The sequence below is a fragment of the Odontesthes bonariensis genome, chromosome 11, assembly GCF_027942865.1.
Source record: "Odontesthes bonariensis isolate fOdoBon6 chromosome 11, fOdoBon6.hap1, whole genome shotgun sequence".
NCBI lineage: Eukaryota > Metazoa > Chordata > Actinopteri > Atheriniformes > Atherinopsidae > Odontesthes > Odontesthes bonariensis.
In genome coordinates, this window is record NC_134516.1 from 36,871,352 (window position 1) to 36,893,394 (window position 22,043).

General features: G+C 42.3%; 1 long non-coding RNA gene across 1 annotated transcript; it reads left to right on the top strand.

Moving 5' to 3' along the window:
- The first annotated feature begins 5,194 nt into the window (after nt 1-5,194).
- LOC142391926 (uncharacterized) lies at nt 5,195-19,645 on the top strand. The gene is made up of 4 exons (XR_012770642.1): nt 5,195-5,455; nt 12,116-12,576; nt 19,065-19,261; nt 19,361-19,645. It is a non-coding gene; the product is annotated as an uncharacterized LOC142391926 (long non-coding RNA).
- The last annotated feature ends 2,398 nt before the right edge of the window (nt 19,646-22,043 follow it).

The following is a 22,043-nucleotide window of genomic DNA, read 5'->3' on the forward strand; positions in this document are numbered from 1 at the left end:
ATGGAAGTCAATGTAGATTCAGCCGGTATTAGCAATGCTGACAGGTATGTAAAACAGAAGTTCTACTTTGGCCTATAACAACATTCAGCTGTATATCCAACCCAAAGTTACTTTAACTGCCTCATGTTCTGTTTTACATTGTGATCTTTGATGTTTCGACCTGCCGTACGATATGGAGGGACCGAAACCGCCAAAGTGAGACTTTGGAACCTTAGAAGTTCTCAGCAAAGAACTACGTTACTGGTGAAACTATTGACTATTATCATATGCACTGTGGGCCAGCATGAATGAGAGAGCAACTTACTGCCAACCAGTGTTGGTCAAGTTACTTTAAAAAAGTAATTAGTTACAGTTACTAGTTACTGCTCCCAAAATGTAATTGAGTTAGTAACTCAGTTACCACATTGTAAAAGTAATTAGTTACTCAGCAAAGTAACTGTGGCGTTATTTTTTATGTTCTATAACGCTGTTACGTTCTATAACATCTTTAACATCAAATATGTGTATATTAACTGATTGAAGAATAAAAACACTATATACAGTCATTTAGAACATTCGGTATTTATTTGAACTCAATAGATTGCAGCCTGCCATATGATGCATAGAAATAAAAACATAAATATTGAATATAAAATGGTGATGGTGGTCACCTGTTTCTGACCCGAAAAAGCGAGTGTTGTTTGTTTTCGAGTGGCTCCGCCTCCTTCGCTGGGGCTCACGCTAGCTGCATTTGGGCCTGGGGTTGGGTTAGCTAGCTGCCTTTGGGCTTGGGGTTGGGTTAGCAGCTGCATTTGGGCTTGGGGTTGGGTTAGCTAGCTGCCTTTGGGCTTGGGGTTGGGTTAGCTAGCTGCATTTGGGCCTGGGTTTGGGTTAGGTAGCTGCATTTGGGCTTGGGGTTGGGTTAGCAGCTGCCTTTGGGGTTGGGTTAGCAGCTGCCTTTGGGCTTGGGGTTGGGTTAGCTAGCTGCATTTGGGCTTGGGGTTGGGTTAGCTAGCTGCATTTGGGCTTGAGATTGGGTTAGCAGCTGCATTTGGGCTTGGGGTTGGGTTAGCAGCTGCCTTTGGGCTTGGGGTTGGGTTAGCAGCTGCATTTGGGCTTGGGGTTGGATTAACAGCTGCCTTTGGGCTTGGGGTTGGGTTAGCAGCTGCATTTGGGCTTGGGGTTGGGTTAGCTAGCTGCCTTTGGGCCTGGGTTTGGGTTAGCAGCTGCTAACAATATGAAGCAACAAGTGCTTCATATTTGCATGGGTTGGTGTGAGGTGCTTCATTAGATTTGAGTTACTTGAGGCAGACGTGGATAAAGTTTTTTTCCCTGGGCATAGCGTGCATGTTACATACGCATTCTTGCCTTTTATCTCCACGAGTGAGAAGTAGTGCCGGTACTTCCAGTTAGAGAACGCTACCTTTGAACTTCCCTGGCTCGTCGCCATATCTCGTGTGTGTTTAGTCGTTGGCACGTGCAGTGAGACAGTGTGAGCAGGGCATCAGCCCACCCAGCCAATCATCATCGCATTTGCAACGGTGTCATCATCCCCACCCCTGGTCTCTCCAGGCAGCGTGCAGCTGATGTGTACCCTAAAGCCTACAACCAAATTGTAGTAACGCGCCACTTTATATTCTCAGTAACGATAACGGCGTTGTAACGATGGGGAAAGTAATTAATTAGATTACTCCGTTACTGGAAAAATAACAGTGTTATACTTAAACGCCGTTGCTCCCAACACTGCTGCCAACCCACAGAATCATGGAAGAAGCACATACAGAGCAAGGAGCAACACAACCGGTAAAACTATGACAAAGTGGAATTCAAATTAAATGAGAGAAAACAAGGAAAAACACAACAAAAATGGCAAACTGCAGTGGCTACATTTATATGCACAGCAATACAGCAATAAGAGTAGGCCACTGACCTTGTTCTAAATTAGACAGCATCCTTACTGTGGTTTGTTTACTTAGTTGCATATTTTAAAAAGAAATAGGGTACAAAAATAAAGGATATTCCATTCATGCTCCCATTTATATGTGACAAAATAAAGTCTAATGAATGACTCACACCCTCATTACATCCCTTTACACTGCTGGGAAATTTGTGGCCGTCCAAACTTTTCATCACATTAAAACAGTGAGTATTTCTCATGCCTCTCTTTTCTGCTTTTATCCTGCTGCCTTCCTGTTCTGCACTGATTAAAGGAGCCTGCAGGGAAAGCAGCAAAAACCATAAGATGTGACAGTGGGATTTAGGCGTGTTCATGTCTACACGGTGTGATTAATATCCAGCTAAAAATGCTGTTTGACTGGTAGTGTGTTATTCAGTATGAGGTCTTTATATAGTTCATATGTCAATGTCTGTCATGTGTAAAAAGTAGGACTGGGCGAGTTAACTCATTATTATCGCGTTAACTCGTTAGTTATTTAACGCAGATACATATTTTATTGTGCATTAATGCAGTTTTTTTTGTTATATTATTTTTTGGGCTTTTGTGCCTTTAATGGATAGGAAAGTTCAGAGAGACAGGAAGCGGGGGGCAGAGAGAGGGGGAACAACATGCAGCACAGGGCCGTCTGATGCGGGACTGGAACCGGGGCCAGCTGCAGCGAGGACTATAGCCTCTGTACATGGGGCGCCTGCTCAGCCCACTATGCCACGGACCACCCCTGTTTTATTATTTATTTTATTATTGTAAAAGTCTGTTGCTCACAGGCTTTTATTTTGTAAAAGTCTGTTGCTGTCTGCTGTGGAACCGGAAAAGAAAGTAATCAGCGGATCCACCAAACCTGGAGATGGGTACGGAACTTTTACTCGGCCATTTTCATTTTAAAGTTCTTCCAGACGGCGGAGTCGACAGAACCAAAGTCATCTGTAAACACTGCCAAGTTGAATTGTCTTCTCAGCGTAGTAGTTCCAGTCTAAAATATCACTTAAAGGCAAAACACACAACTGATAGCAGCAAGTCATTCAAGGAAACAGACAGTGGAGCGAGGCTTCTACATAAAAACTACAGAAAGATGCTGATGTTAAAAGTGTGTTTGCACAACAAATGTTATGGCACTTTCATTCATATGGCAGCACATTCAAAATAAAACTAAATGCTAAAAGCTATACACTACTTTTGGATTCATTTTTGGATTCTGCGTACAAATGCGATTAATCGTGATTAATCAGGAAAATCATGTGATAAATTAGATTAAACATTTTAATCGTTGCCCAGCCCTACTTTATACTGAAACTATGGGTAAATTGTTTCCAATATGAGCTCAATAGGATGACCAAAAGATGCTCTTATTGTCTATTTTCGTGAAAACTTGTGCTTACCTAACAAAAACAAATATAGACATCACTCTGAAGCCCTGGATAGACCCTCCAGAAAAACGCGGGCATAAATCCTTGATTAAGCGGACTAAAATACTTGATCTTGCGGGCTAAAATCCTGGATTTTGCGATTGAATATGCAGGTTTTTTAATGATTTTATGCCGTGAAATTGCGAGAAGTTGCTGAAACTTGCAAATTACTCAAAAAGTTGTGAATTATGCAAAGTTGTAAAATATGCTGCTACTGAATGAAAAAGAGTTATTTTAAAGACCTCCTATGAGAAACAAGCATACTGGAACCAAGTTACTTTACAGAAGGTTTTTTTATTTTAACAACTTGAGCAGTTTCACAATCAGTCGTAAAAAAAAAAAACATGGCTTAAACATTCCTGAGTCACAGAATTGTAAAAGATAAAATAAATGCTACCTCGTTTCTGGTAGGCCTCGCAAGGGTTTTGGAGGTTGATGCCTCGGTGAACGTCAGCTGTCTGGCTTTGGCTTTCCTTTTCCGCAGCTGCAGAAAGCATTTTCAAATGTTTCGCGCTGGTAAAGTGGCACGTCACCGACTATTTTCTTTTATGCTCCAACACAGTCGCACGGGGTGCAGAATAGTTTCCCCCCGCTTTCGTGCAAGACATCGGGGTGCTGGTTTGCCCGGTCTTTGGCAGTAATGTGCGTCGGTATTAGCTTTTTTCATTTTGTCTCTCGTTAATTTTCTCTTCACGCTACGGTGCTGTTTTCCTTGTGTGTGTCGGTGGCAATGACGTCGCAAGCCGCGAGTCGGATATAAATTACATCGCCAGTTAATTTGGTTCATTTAGACTTTTTTCTCTTCCCGACTTTATGCAGAAAAGTGTGGAGATTGTGAAATCAAGCGAGTCCTGCATATTTTGCGCGGAAATTGTGATTATTGCAGTGAATATGCGGCTTTTTTGAAAAATATTGACCCCCGCATAATCAGCAGTATTTTGCTGATTTTGCAATAAAATCAGCGATTGCAAAATCGCGTTTTTCTGGAGGGCCTATCTGGATGTCCCATGGCTACAGCACAGCTTGAGCCAAAGCTAAACTGCACATCTCACACATCCAGTGTAAATACTCTAATCTGTTAAACACCGGAGCTGAGGTTAAAATCATCACGTTGCAAATAGAACGCACTTAACGAGCCCCAAAATGCATTTTGAAAATGCCATAAAAGCTGTATTTTAAACAGAACCTAAACAGGCACGCTCTGGATGGGAGATTGGACCAAAAACAAAGTTTCAGTGCAATCTGTTGGTTTCCTTAGCTAGGAAATTGTTTTTGAATTGGCCTTATATAAACGAATTGGATTATTTTATGAATAATTATGATTACAATTAATTGAATTCCAATTGGCTTGAATTGGACTTTATTATCTAAGTGCCTTGAGTTGACATTTGTTGTATTTGGCGCTATATAAATAAAAATGAATTGAATTGAATTGAATTGAATTGTCATGAGACAATCAAAACTGTTCTTTAAGTATGAGAGTCAGTGGTCATTCATGTAGAAATGGGAATCGCCTGCATGATTCTCCACTAAAATGTGCACAACACGTGCAAACTGACCATATGATGCGTTTTTCCCCTTTGATCTGTGAAAACGAGGCTCGGTTTAGGTGTTGCGACCCAATGTCGTCTTGTCTCGATGACACTGTCTTCTTCTCTCTCTTAGCAGCAGCTTAATGTCTCCATTTCATGGCCATTTAACTCTGCTCATGTGTGCCCAGTGAGTCATTAAAGCAGGTTTCTGTGGAGTCACAATCTAGTTATCCTCCGGGGAGGGGGGCCCGACACTTCAGACACAGTGAAGTGGCACCAAACAGCGGCCATGGCAACCTGCTGCAGCACTGGGTGGAGCAGACATCAAATCAAATGCAGATTGGGATGTGGAGAGCACAAACAGTAAGTCCTGCTCAGGCTAGCAGCGCTGGCAGAGTCACAGTGGTAACAGTTTACAGGGCAAGTCGTTTATTTATGAGTGTTTGGATGGGCCCAGCTGCTTCCCTGCTTCAACCTGATTTTTATCGTCACTTTATTTCCCCGAGGCTGGAGGGAGAGACGAATGGACGGATGCATGATTGGAGGGCTCTCTCTGCAGAAGACCTAAACCAAAGAAGTGGACGGTCAGCATATTTTACATGATAGATGAGGAGCAGTGGGACCGTATTCTCCCTACTAAGTGGAATTCTGCTGGTGTTTATTCTGCACACACAACCCCCAGTTTGGCTTTGCATTGAAGGTGAAAGCTGCTAGTTTGGGAAAGATCCTTGCTGGTTTGCATATTGAGCCTGTGGGGGATGGTATTACCATTACATAAGCATAAAAGATCTAACTGGTGCTTTAAGTGACTTTGATTTTTGTGCATTTTCAGTCCCTGAAAAGTGCTCCGATGAGCACCACAGCGGCTGCCGAGGCTGAAAATGAGATCAAAAGATGCTATGATACTGAATGGTTTTTATTGCTAAATAGGAAAGTATAATTGAATATTTCTCTCTTTATGCCTCACAGGAAGTGACACTTAGTGGCAATTGAACTAAATGTGCAAAACGAATAGCTGTTTCCAGGGAAGCAAATGCACGGAGGGATTTAATTTAATTTTCCTTTCATTTAAGGCAATGAATTTGTGACAGACTCCGGCGTCCTCTCGCTGTACAAAAACATGCATGTTAGGTTAACTGGGGACTAAAATTGTCCTTAGGTGAACTATGTTATAAGTGCAACAATCACCAGGGTACATTATATCAATGTTTATGGAAATGTGAAGAGATTCAAAAATTGAAGGTATATCTCTCAGATCTACCTTTATGCCCTAATAAAGGCCCTATTTTAGGCATTTATGCAGATGACTGTTCTTTATCTTGTAAGGAAAGGAAAATGGTCGCCCTTTGTTTATTGCAGGCCAAACGCTGTATTGCATCATGCTGGAAGAATGTTGGTTGCCCCTCTTTTACCTGCTGGTTAAATAACTTAACATTGAGTTTGGCTCTTGAGAAACTGACCTATATTGTTAGAAAGAGGGCTTCTGAATTTTACAAGATTTGGAGGATCTTTCTGGAACTGTTGAGGGAGGGAGAATGAGATAATGAAAATGATTAAATTTGTTGTTGGGAGTGCAAGCTGTAGCGCACATTTTGAATACTTTTTTTATTTATTTATTATTATTATTTTCATTATTTTATATCCATTGAACAGCAATTTTCTGTCTAATCACTGCGGTTTTAACACAGCAGCAGATCTGCAGCAGAATGTGTGAAGGAGAGAAGAATCAAGGTGTTGCCACGGTCCAGTCAGAAGCCGCTTTCGGACAGACCGTTCTAAGAAAGTAGTTATCAGAACTACCCTCCTCGAATTTCGTTCTGTAAACTATCCTTCCCCAGCGGAACTGTTTCAGTCTGCATTCGCACATGAGTCGGGATCTGATAGGGACTGATGCGCCGCGCGCAGCCGTCTGCTTCAGTGACGTGTTAGCCGTTAGCCGTTTAGCGCTACATTCAAACACAAAACAAAACGGTAAAAGTAAGGAGAGTAGAAAAAACACCGCCAAGAAGCTAACATGGAGAGCGGGGAGGCCACCGTGTTTATGGTCTGCATGATGGTGATATTAATCATGGACAATCACATCAGGCGTCTAATATCGAGGCTGGAAGAGCTCACAGAGAGAGTCAGGAGATACTTTTTCATTTCATGAAGGAAGAAAGGAGAGCAGAGCGCTGCAGACAAATGAGACCAGTGTAAGTTAACTTATTAAACACCCGCCGGTTGTGTCTGTGTCATATGAGGAGACATTTCAGCCGAGTATGACATGGGGCGTAGCTACCGACCACCACACACCTCCCTTAGATTAGTTCTATAGAACCTTGAAAAGACCCGACCTCGGAGAAGGAGCTAAATAGTTATAGGAACTGAGGGAGAAAGCCCCGAGTTGCTGTATGTCCGAACACGGGAGAAAACGCCCCACGGATTAAAAGGTTATTAGAACTGCCAAAGGTTCCTACAGTCCGAAAGCGGCTAGAGTCCAGAGCTCAGCCTGACTGAGATGCTGTGGTGGGACCTTCAGAGAGCTGTGCAGAAACCAATGCTGCAGACCTCAATGAGCTGAAGCAGCGCTGGAGAGAAGAGTGGGCCGAGATTCCTCCTCAACCACGAGAGAGACTGAGGACGTCCCACAGGAAACCATTACTTCAGCTCGCTGCTGCTGAAGCTGCTGCTACTAGCTGCTGGATCAGGGGTTCACTTAGGCTACGGCTACACGAAACGAGGTTTTTTTTGAAAACGGGTACGAAAATGATTGCGACCACACAGGGAAGCTTCTGTGTCCACATGGAAACGCGACGCTTGCTGAAAACGATGCAGTACACACGAAACACCTCTAGGTGCGCTGTAAGCCACCCCCACCGGTTACACCAGTTCTCCGGTTCTCAGATCTTCCCACTCTGGAACCCGTTTTCCAAAACTATCGTTTTGGGGTAGTGGGAACACCGGCTCCGTGTGGCCGCGACAGCCAAACGATAAGCAAAAGTATCGTTTACAGTGAAAAATGTTTTCGTGTAGCCGTAGCCTTAGTTTTTCACACACTACTTCTGTGTGTTTGCTTGGTTTTAGTTAAATAAATATGAAATGCTGTAACGTGTGGTGTGTATTCGTTCTTCTGATGTCGATATTTACCTTATTCTAAGTCCCAGAGAGACGAGTTGATTTTCTATATTGGCTTGACACAAAGTCTTTGAATATAAATGTACTAACAAATTCACATATGTCGCTGTTGGCTTGATTTTTGAGGCTGGTTCGATAGACAGCTCCTACATGCATCCTAGGAGATCATAATCCTAGGATGCAATCAGACTAGAAAAGCACTGTATTGGTACAGTACATTTACCATTCCTCTGTATATTTTCCTCTCTGACTGCCCTGCTGAGGAGAAGAAAATCTGCCAGAGCTTTGAAAGATGTTATTTTGGAAAGCTTTAGAAAATACTGGGCTGTATTCAAAACCGCATACTTCTCCTACTACTCCTACTAACTTTTTGAGTTAGTATGCGAGTTTGAGTAAGCGAGAAGTTCCCAGATGCATCCTAGATTCTCCGAAATGTTGGGTGTGCATCATGAGGTTACTGCTCATACTCAAACTACCCAAGATGCAACATAACGTGACGTTGCCGATCGTCATTTCCTGTCAAAACGGCAGTTTCAAGCTAGCTACAACGAGGGTAGGTTCACTTCCTGTTTTCAAAACAAAAGCACCAATTGTATGGTAATGGCTTTCCCTATGATAAAAGGCAACGGGTATTTTATTTTGTGAAAATAACCAGAAGTGCGTTGCTCACTACGGCTAGCTTTAGTAGCGCTGAATTCGTGGGAACAAAATTGTAAATAGCCGGTATTTTGTCAGATTTTCAACACGTTGGGGATCTAAACGACTACTTTCTCTCCTGAAAATGTTTCAAATGTTGCTAAAGTTTACAGAGTTTAAAGCTTAAGAGAAATCAGCTTCAGGCCGGCTGATTTCGGCTCGGGCAGGAGCGAAATGCATTGTGGGTAAACGCTCTGCATACTGTCTGATCAATGGGTATGCAGTATGGAAGTATGTAGTATGCGGTTTCGAACACAGCCCTTGTGTCTAATCGGAGGCCAAATTAGCTTTGATTGCACTGAATTTCAGGTTAAAAATGGGGACACTTTTTTAATTTCGGATAATCACAATCAAACTCAATCTTAACTCCAACTTAAAGACGCAGACATGCTAAGATTTTCTGTTTTGGAAGTATTCAAATTTTAGTCCCGAGTCTAGGAGAAAACACATATTTGTTTTGTAATTCTGGCTAAATATTTGGATGGTGAAACATTGTTTATATGCTTTCAACTTACTTCATTTCATTTTGATTTCAGGTGTATTTGTGCCATAGGAGTAATTTCCCCAATTTCATCTTAACTGTTTCATGGGGACCTTGTTGCTTGTCAATTATAAAAAAGTATCTCTATTTAAGTCTATATATTGTGACATTAGACTGTTAATGTCTAATATGACCATGGGATCCCAGATAGCAAACAGACTCCGGACCGGATCCGTTGCGGATTTAGGGTAGGTTCAGGAACGGAGCCGCAAAACGGACCCAGATCGGAGTCCACTTGCACACCGGAACGGATCCGGAACAGATCCAGATCACGGATCCACACATTAAGTGCCACATCCGGCCCGGATCCGTTTTGGATCTGTTCATGGAACACATCATCCGGCCCGGAGCCGTTTTGGATCCGTTCATGGAACACATCATCCGGCCCGGAGCCGTTTTGGATCCGTTCATGGAACACATCATCCGGCCCGGAGCCGTTTTGGATCCGTTCATGGAACACATCATCCGGCCCGGAGCCGTTTTGGATCCATTCATGGAACACATCATCCGGCCCGGAGCCGTTTTGGATCCGTTCATGGAACACATCATCCGGCCCGGAGCCGTTTTGGATCCGTTCATGGAACACATCATCCGGCCTGGAGCCGTTTTGGATCCGTGTATGATACTTATAATGGAGGTGGACTCATTTGGTCCAGAACTTTTATTTATTATGAATTTATTAACAAAAGTAGATACAGATAAAAACTTGCTTACCAACTAGAAATGACTCCATAAAAATCCCACCAGTTTAGCCTTATACACCTGAAAATGATTTATTGTGAAGCTAAAATTGGGTTATTAGACACAAAAAAACATTAAAAAAATGTGATGGAAATTCTTAAATGTATTTATTAATGCTCACACACTCATTTAAATGAACAATAAGAAAACGTAAAAAAGAACTGGCATAACATGTGATGTGCTGTGCTTAGACATGGTCAGCAGGGTGAACCTCGTGTGTTCTTCGTCTCCTTGAGGTTCCCCTATCTGCTGCCAAGTTGAACCACCGGATGGCATGCTTGCAGACATCATGTTCAGTGGAAGCACGAGCGACAGGATGTTTTCTGACAGAATCTGGAATCACAAAATGAGATTTTCAATGAAGTCATCATCATCCACCATCATAATCACAATTTGTAATGTGACAGGATACACATAGTGATGCACTCCAAAATAGACAATCTGTCACATACTTCAGACATAGAATTTCTAAATATAGGAATGCAGTTTAAGACTATTTAACAAAAATAACCTGTGTATAGTCAACTTAGATGAATGAGTGATGAGTGAATGATATCGTGACCAAAACTACCAGGGTTAACTCAAATCTACATTACCTACCGGCAATATGCTATGTGAGCTAGCTAACCACGCTCGCTATGCTACATGCTATGTTACAAAGTTAAATCATAGAGACAGGTTCACCCGCTTTCCATCTGCATAAACAAGCACATATTAACAGTTTTAACAGTTTACTTACAGTGTACGATCTGCCGAAGGAGACGTTTCGCTGTTGATTTCCAACTTGGAATGACGCTGTAACAAAGAATGGTGCGGATCCGCCTGGAGTGTGCAGCGCTACCGCTGTTTTACGGTACAATGTTTGGGGGCGGGGCGTGTCGCTGCCGAGGTTTGAAAAGAGCGTGTACAATGTGCGGATCCGCCTAGAGTCCGCAACGGGTCCGCTGATGAGATATAACACTGTGTGGAGGCGGGGCGAGCGGTTGATCAGGACGGCGGATCCGCCCCGGAGTCCACTGCTATCTGGGATGTGTGACAGGGCGCAGAAGCCAAAAGAAGCGAGCTTTGACAAAATGGCAGAATTTATAAATCTATTATGAAGTGTGTGGTTCTTTTTCTCAAACAACTAGTCTATTAGCTATTTACTTAGAAAATCTATTAAGCCCTTTGCTTATTGCAATGAGATACAGCTGGAAAAACATCTGTTTCATCAAAGGTGGTTCATTTTGGCTCAGTAAAGCTCGGTAATACAATTCATTACAGCTCAAGGACTATGGTTGGGCAGCTATGAACTCTGCTGCATGTTGTCTTTGTCTTGGACAGCAATGAATGGCAGCAGCGAATTTCAGCCAAAATGATCTTTCTTCTCTCTCCGTCTATTTGATGGGCCCAATTTGGTGAACTCTCCAGGCAAACAATGACGCTTACAGAAGCTGCGCCCCGAATGATGTAGCCATTTAGGTGATTGTATCAATAGATGGCAAAGCCCAATTTTCAATCTTGACCCAGATGAAACCATTTCTGCAATTATTAGCTCTTTGTCCAGAGCTGGATGTTCCGATAGTGTTCATTGGGTCTACAGCCTTTTTCACTTGACCTAACCTCATTTAAGACTCACAAACATGAAATGAAAATGAGAGTAGCTGTTATGATAGCCGCAGAGTATGTAATGTGTTCTCTCAGTAAGGATTAGAGGTGGCAGAGTAATATCTGCTCTGTAAAATGCTTTCTGATCACAGGTTAGCTTGACTCGCCATTTGTTAGCAAAGCGACTGAAGGAAAGTACGGTTCAGATATGAAAAAGAACATGATCTGGTCACATTAGCATCAAATTCTCAACTGCTTTGATGAGAAATACGTCAACAATAAAACTCGACACAGACATTCAGTGAAACATTCAGCGTCATCCAGACATGTTCACAAGTCATTTTTCCAAGTCTCAAAGTCTTTGAGGACCAATAACAAGTCAAGTCTCAAGTCTTTGTGTTTCAGATCTTGCCATGTTTCTCTCAGCTTTGTAATAATGGGATATGGAGACCCAGAAATTTGGTGTTGTTGACCCTCTCAACCTCCTCTCCCTTTATGTGGAGCGGGAGGTGAGAGATTTTCCCTGCTCTCCTGAAATCTATGATGATCTCTTTTATCTTTGCAGGATTGAGGACCAGGTCGCTGACTGAGCACCAGAGATGGGGACTCGAGTCGCTGTTTTGATGACTTGTGACTTGACTTGACAAAAAATAAAAGACTTAAAAGACTTGAGACTCGACTCGGACTTGGAAATTAAAGACTCGGCACTTGACTTGAGTGTTATTCAGTTCATGTTTTCAGTTTGAATATAAAATTAATAAATTAATTTAAAAAATAATATGGATTATAGGAGCGCAGGCTGAGAATGGCGTCATGATTGGATCCCTACCCTGTCAATCAGTCATGCCCTATCATACCATACGTGTTTATTGGAGAGACCCGCCCACTCATATCAGATATTACCATTAATTACCATTTTGACGGCAAAAGACGAACAGCACAGTGCACGACATGCGGCATCAACATCTCGGAAAGCCAGACGACAACTTCCAACTTTGTTCGGCATTTGAAGATCCATTCTGACCAGTAAGTGCTTGTCAAATTAGCTAATATTATCCTGTTAGCCTAGTCGGTAGTTAGCTAACATTAGCTTGATATGATACGGGGTGGACAGGTTGGACACATCGGCCAAAGATGACTTACTTATATCTTTGTCTTTTCACTTTATTAAGATCCGATTCTGCAGGTAAAATTGCAATAATAAGGTGACTTGACTTGACTTGACTTGACCTATTACAGGACTTGACTTGACTTGACCTATTACAGGACTTGACTTGACTTGACCTATTACAGGACTTGACTTGACTTGACCTATTACAGGACTTGACTTGACCTATTACAGGACTTGACTTGACTTGACCTATTACAGGACTTGACTTGACTTGATCTATTACAGGACTTGACTTGACTTGATTTGACCTATTACAGGACTTGACTTGACTTGACTTGACTTGACCTATTACAGGACTTGACTTGACTTGACCTATTACAGGACTTGACTTGACTTGACTTGACCTATTACAGGACTTGACTTGACTTGACCTATTACAGGACTTGACTTGACTTGACCTATTACAGGACTTGACTTGACTTGACCTATTACAGGACTTGACTTGACTTGACCTATTACAGGACTTGACTCTACTTGACTTGACCTTTTTTTTTTTTTTACATTTTTCACATAACCCGGTTAATTACATGAAGGTATATGGGTCTATGTTCATTTTTGGAATGAAATACAGTTTATTTGGATTGGAAGCAGTTTGTGTGCGCCCTCGGTGGTCGCCCACATTGCCCATAGCGAAAACCGTCCCTGGGTCATCGGCAAACTTGGCCCCAGTTTTGGAGGGGTGGATGGCTGTGCAGTCCTATGTTTACAGAGTGAAAAGGGGTCGGGAAAAGGGCTGAGAACTCAACCCTGGGCTTTCAGAGCCTTACTTTGCATTTTTACTACTTGCCAACTGGGTCTTCAAGTTTCATGTTGGGAATGAGAATATTAATTGCGATGAAACACAGTCAATTTGAAAAAGAACAACTAACTTTCACAGGCACCTACCAGCAAATAACTGTGACTCTTTCATTTCATGGCATTCACACTAATCCCTCACATTTTGATCCAGGAAAAAGTTGTCTTTGCTACCCTTTTTTACACATGGCAGACATTGACATATGAACCATATAAAGACCTCATACCAAATAACACACTACCAGTCAAACAGCATTTTTTTGATCACCTCTAGCTGGATATTAATCACATCGAGTCACATCTTAGTGGGTTTTTCACAGCATTGCTGCAGCAGGCTCCTTTAATCAGTGCAGAACAGGAAGGCAGCAGGAAAAAAGCAGAAAGTCTCCTGAAGTGAAAGAGAGGCCCCCCAACACCACTTCCTCTATTTAACTCCAGCTCCAGCTTACAGTGAAATGAGCCACAGCACCCAGCAGCTGCGTTATCCAGGTGATATTATGCAGCAGGGGCAGATGTCACAGATACGAATCGTATGTGACGGTGATGATCCGACCCACGATCGCTGCCTCACCGTGAGCCCATTAGGGCTCTGGCATGCCTGATGTCATTTGGCAGTTGCCAGTTGTTTACAGGAATAAACACTGATTGCCAGAACAGGTGCTGCAATTGTTTCTGCTGGCTGCTGAGTCACTTTATGAGCTCATTTTAATCTACCTGAACAGTGTGCTGCTGCTGTTGGTGGGCATGTGTTTCTAAAAATATTCACACATTTACCACTGCTGAGTTCTTAAGATGAAAAGTGATTGTTTTCATGTTTCTTTAGAACCATTTTTAATTCCTGATTCACACACTATATATCAATCCAGATCAGGCTGTTTTTTCCGTAAATTTTTATGAATCCAGCTCAATTAAACGCTTTTTTCCGTCACTATTTGTTAATCCAGCTCAGTAAAAGGCTGTTTTTCCGTCACTTTTTCCGAATCCAGCTCAGTTAAAGGCTTTTTTCCATCACTATTTGTTAATCCAGCTCAGTAAAAGGCTGTTTTTCCGTCACTTTTTCCGAATCCAGCTCAGTTAAAGGCTTTTTTCCATCACTATTTGTTAATCCAGCTCAGTAAAAGGCTTTTTTTCCGTCACTTTTTCCGAATCCAGCTCAGTTAAACGTTTTTTTCCGTCACTATTTGTTAATCCAGCTCAGTAAAAGGCTTTTTTTCCGTCACTTTTTCTGAATCCAGCTCAGTTAAAGGCTTTTTTCCATCACTATTTGTTAATCCAGCGCAGTAAAAGGCTGTTTTTCCGTAACCAGCTCAGTTAAAGGCTTTTTTCCATCACTATTTGTTAATCCAGCTCAGTAAAAGGCTGTTTTTCCGTCACTTTTTCCGAATCCAGCTCGGTTAAACGTTTTTTTCCGTCACTATTTGTTAATCCAGCTCAGTAAAAGGCTTTTTTCCCGTCACTTTTTCTGAATCCAGCTCAGTTAAAGGCTTTTTTCCATCACTATTTGTTAATCCAGCTCAGTAAAAGGCTGTTTTTCCGTAACCAGCTCAGTTAAACGCTTTTTTCCATCACTATTTGTTAATCCAGCTCAGTAAAAGGCTGTTTTTCCGTCACTTTTTCCGAATCCAGCTCAGTTAAACGCTTTTTTCCATCACTATTCGTTAATCCAGCTCAGTTAAACGCTTTTTTCCATCACTATTTGTTAATCCAGCTCAGTAAAAGGCTGTTTTTCTGTCACTTTTTCCGTAACCAGCTCAGTTAAATGCTTTTTCTCTGTCACTTTTTACAAATCCAGCTCAGTTAAAGGCTGTTTTTCCATTTAAAGACACATCATAAGAATTGTTCTGTACATGCTTGTTTTTACAAAGCATTTCAGCTTAATGCATCAAAAAATAATTGTTAGAATAACAATACCTTTTTATAGAGTTAATTCACTCCTCTAAGTAGCCAACAGAGCGATCTCTCTCACTGCCCGATCGCAGCAGTAGTTTAACATGATGAATCTGCTGAAAAAAGTCTGGATGGGGTCCAAAAGAGTCCAATAGAGGGTGCGTTACATACCAAAAGGACTCGAGAGACAGATGGTCACAGGCTAACTGTTGGCCTGGTGTTTAAAAGCCCTCTGGGATGTTAATGAAGTATAAAATCATAAAATTGCGATCTATTGTGGCGTGGAACACAATCCTTTCATGTGTTTGAACATACAGACAAATCGATCACGAAATTTTGTCCCAGAATTTCATATAACTGGGCTGCACGGTGGTGTGGTGGCTAGGTGGTCACTTCCCAGCAGAGGGTTCCCAGTTTGAATCCCGGCTGGTTCTTTTCTGTGTGTTGTCATGCATGTTAGGTTAATTGGTGACTCTAAACTGATCCGAAGAGTGAGTGTGAGCGTGGATGTTTGTGTGTCTCGTTTGTCTGTCTGTGGCCCTGTGATGGACAGGTGACTCATAATTCTAAGTAGTAATAATTATTAAAATAACCCCGTGGTAATAATGCAGATGTGCTGTTAGTGGCCTCGGAGCAACGCCTGATATAATGAAGTAAAAAGTGGATTTCACAGAGCGTACTCCTCAATGTGACTTCGTTTCTGAAAAAAAACCGACCCCCCCCCCCCCCCCCCTCTCTCTCTCTACTTCACTGATCAATGTCTCCGTTTGGCATTTGTTTAAATCGCTCCTCTGCTTTGGTGTTGCTTTCATGATCAGTTGTGGTGCAAACTGTGTTTTAGTTGCAAAAAGCCACGTATGAGTGTCTCTGCATCCATTCATGGTTCAAGATAGAGAGAGGAAATCAGGTTTGTGCATCTGCTACAGATTGAAAGAGTGCATATATACATACAGATCGGCCTGAAGCTAATTTCCCTTAAGCTCTAAACTCTGTAAACTTTAGCAACATTTGAAACATTTTCAGGCGAGAAAGTAGTCATTTAGATCCCCAACGTGTTGAAAATCTGACAAAATACCGGCTGTTTACAATTTTCTTCCCACGAATTCAGCGCTACTAAAGCTAGCAACGCAGTTCCGGTTATTTTAACAAAATAAAATACCCGTTGCCTTTTATCATAGGGAAAGCCATTACCATACAATTGGTGCTTTTGTTTTGAAAACAGGAAGTGAACCTACTAGCCCTACTCTACTCGGTTCGATATAGCCCGACACTACACTACACGACACGGCACCAGTAACATTTCCTTTTCCACCCAAACTGTGGCCTGGAAGTGGGCGGAGTCGGCCCGTTCACCACTAACGTGACGTCGGTTTCAGGTGACTACAAAGTGTCACGCCGCGGTTAGTCAAAAGTAAACACAACGATGGAGTGTAATGTGTAATGCAGTTGACAGTTCATATTGTTTAGTTAAACCAAGCTCTTTATTAAAAAAGACAGTACAAAAGTAAACAGCAGGAGTTGTCTCAGATACAGGCGGTGACGCCAGTGTTGGTGCCGGTGGAATGCAGAAAGCAGCTGTTGCCTCAGCTGCAGATTGCGATGCCAGTGTCGGTTCTGAAGCCTGCGGGATTGGAGGATCTTCGCTGACTTCAGCAACCGAACACTCATCGGTTGAACAAACCGAGTCTTGAGGGAAAAAAATAAAAAGTGTGAACATACGAAACGCATACACATAAACCGCATAGGTGAGACACTGTGCTAGCCTTCCAAAACAGCGTTGTTTGCTAGCTCACTCAGAACAACTTACATGAGACACCCGTGTAACTTTTTACACAAGTTAAAGACTGAACATGTATTTGTTACAATATAAAACATGCTTTTGAAAGATATAAGCGTTGCACCAAGGGGATAAGAACAACACTTACCATTTTCCATCGCCTCCAACAAAGACGTCGCCGTATCCACGCCACTCTCCTTGCCCCGGTTCGCTGGGCGGTGACCGTAAATGCCGTCCATTTGGTCGAACCACTTCCATGTCTTTCGGTTTGACCCACTCCGGCTGTTGTGGTCCTTTACCTGCCGGTAATCACTCTTCAGCTTGTCTCGGTACTGCTGAGAATTCCGGTGATAGCCATGGTTAGCTTCTCATTTCGTGTTGCTCCGTCCAGTTCCTTCTGTATGCGGTCCTCGGCCACCACACACAGAAAGGTCTGCACCTCGCTCACTGTCCTTGGGTTGGCTTTCCTTCTCTGGTCTTCCATCTTCGCAATTCTGTTTACTGTCTGTTGCTCTCGCAGGTGTGTTTTCTTCTTCTTCTTCTTTTTTCTTTAATGGCGAATCGCATCCCCTTGGAGCATATATCGCCACCTACTGTTGATTTATTTAATGTTCATCTTAAATCCTCGTCCTCAGACCAGTTTTTTTGAGGAACTTGAAGATCAGCTTGTTTACTTCCTTTCTGGATTTACTTTTGTATATTGCCTTGAAGTCCATGTCCTTGATGCTAAATTGTTCCAGTGCAGTTTTCAGCATGAGTCTTTGCCTTGTATATTCCGGGCAGCTAAAAAATACATGATGTATTGTCTCTGGTTGTTGGCAACCATCGCACTTGCCAGTTGGATGTTTTCCAATCAGATGCATTGTTGAATTTAACCCAGAGTGGCCTAATTTTCAGGTGTGTTTTCATACGGCGGGTGATTATTTAAAGCTCCCCGAGCTTCATTGGGTGTATGACGTAATTTCACCTGACCAATCAGTGGACAGCACTGATCATGTGACGTTTTAGCACCGACTAGTACCGACTAGACCCACCTCTGAAGTAGGTACTTGCCGGGGCTAAAAATTGTAACGGGTCCCACCTTCAACCCGCGGTGGAAAAGCTCCCGACCAGGGTAGAGTGGGACCGTGTAGAGCTGTGTTGGTACAAAAATGTTCGGTGGAAAAGGGGCATAAAGCAGACACCCTTTCCACTTTTAACACCAGGCTTAAAACTTTCCTTTCTGATAAAGCTTATAGTTAGGGATGGCTCAGGTGACCCTGAAACATCCCATAGTTAAGCTGCTATAGGCCCAGCCTGCTGGGGGAGCTCCCATGATGCACTGAGCTTGTTCTCACCTCTGTTTTCTTGTCACGTCACTAAGTTTTTTCTGGTGGTATCTCTGGGTCCAGAGTTGCATGTTTCTTATGTTTGTGGCTTTACCAACCCGTCCATTCTTTGTTAGCATTTATTATATTATATACTCAATGGCCCTCATTTATCAAGCCGTCGTAGAAAGCATCGTAGATATGAGCGGAGAACTCGTCGTACGCAGAGGTTCAAGTGAGATTTACAGAACATGCGTACCACACCAATCCCATCGTAAGATCGAGCGGCTGTTGATAAATCCGGCGGCCGAAATCCATCGTAATGATCATAACCACGCCTTCTACAAAACGGGGCTGAGAGGCCGCACCTCTAGAGTTTGCGACATGGATAGACGAAAGGCGGCAAAGAAACGCTGTCAACGCTGTTGACAGCCGTCCCAGCTGTCAACAGCGTTGGCGTTGTAAATCGCAGACCGGACGAGGTATGTATTTTCCCCTACTGTGATGGTCAATAAAATGTGATAAACTCCAGATTAAATGAAATCTAAAATTGAGCGATGCTTTACTTTTTCTCCAGTAAGATCAGGAAGAAGTGGTCCGATATGAAATTGGCTAAAAAAGAAGGTCGCAGCTCTCCGACGCAGCATGTCACAAACAGGAGGAGGGGGGGGGGGGGTCCAGGTTTGGATTTGAGTGCCTTGGAGGAGAGGGTGGCTGGCCTGATCGGAGCTACGAAACTTGACACTGATGCGCCCATGTCAGAGCTCGAGAATGGTAAGAATGACTGCACACCCAAGACGTTTAAATAAAACAGTTGCTTTAATTTTCAACACAAATGAGGTTCCTAATCAAACTAATATTTTTCATTCACAGATTAATCCAAAATGGCATCCGGGCAACCTGACCCGCGCGACGAATACGCGGCCCCGTCAACATCCGAAGCCTCTGCCTGCCTCTGCCTCTGCCTCTGCCTCTGCCTCTGCCTCTGCCTCTGCCCCCCGGTCTGCAGCGTCACACCGGCCAGCCGTGTTAACCACAGAGGTCCTAGAAAGACAAACAGAGATCGTGAAGTGGATGATGGCTTTAACACACACCGTGCAATCTATCGACAGTAGCCTACATTGAAAGACATAAATGAAACACTGAAGTCACAGAATAAATGCTGAAATAAATCGTTGTTCTCCTTTCTTTTTTCCTTGAATAACAGAATGCTTACCAAAAGTCAGAATCGCTGAATACGTTCCTCTCTCCTCCTGAGCGCTCTTGGCTGTGCAGGCTGGTGGAAGGGATCTCTGGGTGCGGGGTCCTCTGGATGTACATCTGGAAATGGCACTCCTTTTTTTTGGGCAATGTTATGGAGATCCCCGCATGCAATAATAATATTGCATACCTTTTCGGGCGTATAGGGTTCCCCCCCCAGCCAAGAGACAGATCCAGCTTTAGGAGCCCTATACACCTCTCCACAGTGGCACGCGTGCGCGAATGCGCAGTGTTAAAGCGCCTCTCCTGTTCGGTGTGAGGGTGCACGGTTGAATAATGAGCCATCACTCTCCCAATTACGGAGTTGTACTTGTTTAATTTATTTAATTTGCGTTTATGTTTATATTTATGTTGAAGTCAAATAAAACATGGGCCTTCTTTAAAGTGATAAGTCTGTCATTTTAACCTAGGGATTTGTTGCGACTCCTGAGCACGCACTAGTGACGCTGCTGTGTTGCAGTCACCGCAAGTCAAAATGGAAAAGTGCGTACACCGGCCTCAGACCTATCGTGGCGATTTCATCTTTCCTGCACTCACGATGGATTTGATAAATGCCAACCTTTGCTCAGAAAAGAACGTACACACGACCTACGCACGTTTTTCGTCTTACGCAAGTTTGATAAATGAGGGCCACTGTCTCTTCTTCTTACCCTACCTGATTGAGTCAGACATCCATCCTCTGGTTCTTTCTGTTGATAGCTTTCCTTTTATTTATTCATATATTTATCTATCCCCACAATTACCAAGTACTTATTCAAAGAGGAATTTCTTTTTTCCTATATGAAAGCAACTGGAACCTAGGGCCTCAGTGACAGATGAACACCATTTTTTCCTCTTCTTGCATCAGGAACCCATCTCCAGTTTGGCCTAGCATAAAAGTGGCAACACACAGAGTATTTATAGGCCAGAATGTTAATGGTTAGGTCTTTCTTTGCCTGTAAGCCAGTGCCTCAGCATTTTTACTGACAGATTTATAGTAGCAAATGCAAAATGACTGCGTGTAAGGCAGGAGTTGTATTTCAAGCCAAAACAGACACAACATACAGTACAGAGCTAATACGACGGCCGGATCCATTTCCTTTGTAGCTGTGCTGGATCCATCAGCCACAGACAGATAGACTAAGCCCACCCTGAATGATATAATACTGCGAAAGGTATCCATAAGTATATTCTAAACTACAACCAATAGTTCCTTTTTTTCACAATTCATATAAGTTCAGTGAACATAATTAAAATGCAATGGCTCTCACAGATCTATTAACGACCCATTCATATCAACAAAGTGTGTTTAAGCAAGCAAACCTGAGTCAGAACAGAGTCTGGGCACTAAAAACAGTCTCACACCAGAACTATAATGGCAGGTCTTAGATGGATGGAGTGTGTGAGTCCACCCATTCGGGCCTCAGGTCACACCAACAGTTGCTCGTTATAAATAATCAGCGTCGTGTTCAGTGAGGGATAAATAACTTACTCACTTTATCTGTCAATTTACATACATTTTATCACTTTCATTACAAGTTTGTATGCACTTTCATTACATCATTGATAATGGTATATAATGAAGAAGAGTGTAAACCTGGTGACATCATAGCTCGTCTTAAAACAACCCGTCTTTGGACCATCATTGTTACATGAGTTCCATCATTTTGGACAGTTTTTCCCACAATGACAAATGATGAATCTAATAATGTGTAAAATATTAAATTAAATAGCATAAATAGCTAACTAAATTAAATTAATAAAAAAAATCAAATAAATAATTAAAATTCGAAAATAAATTTAAATTAAATTAAATAGCTTAAATATCTAATTAAATTAAATTAATAATAAAAAAAAATTATTAAATGAAATAGTTTTCATCAGGTCAAAGCTGTTTTGATCAAATGAGTACCTTGATTATATAAACATGAAATGTTTTATAAAATTTTTCTCCAGTTACATGCAGTTTGATTTATTTTTCTACTTTCACCCCTCAAAACAATTGTGATAGATATGTTAAGGTGGTCCCCAGCTGGTTAGAACAGGAGGTTTGTGGCAGAGATGGACCAACAAAGACCTCTGAGTCACAGGTAGCATTAGAACTTAGCAGCCTCTGGTATTAACTGGCAGTCTTTTATAAACTACCACTGTCTCCTGCCCAAGCTGTGCCACATAACAGGACAGTGTGAATATAAACCCACCACAATCCACCACCTTGATAACAAAAACCCCTAAACTAACACATCTTCATACAAACAGGATCCTATACACAACACACTACATGTAAAGTTGATACTTGCTATCATTCCTTCTTAAT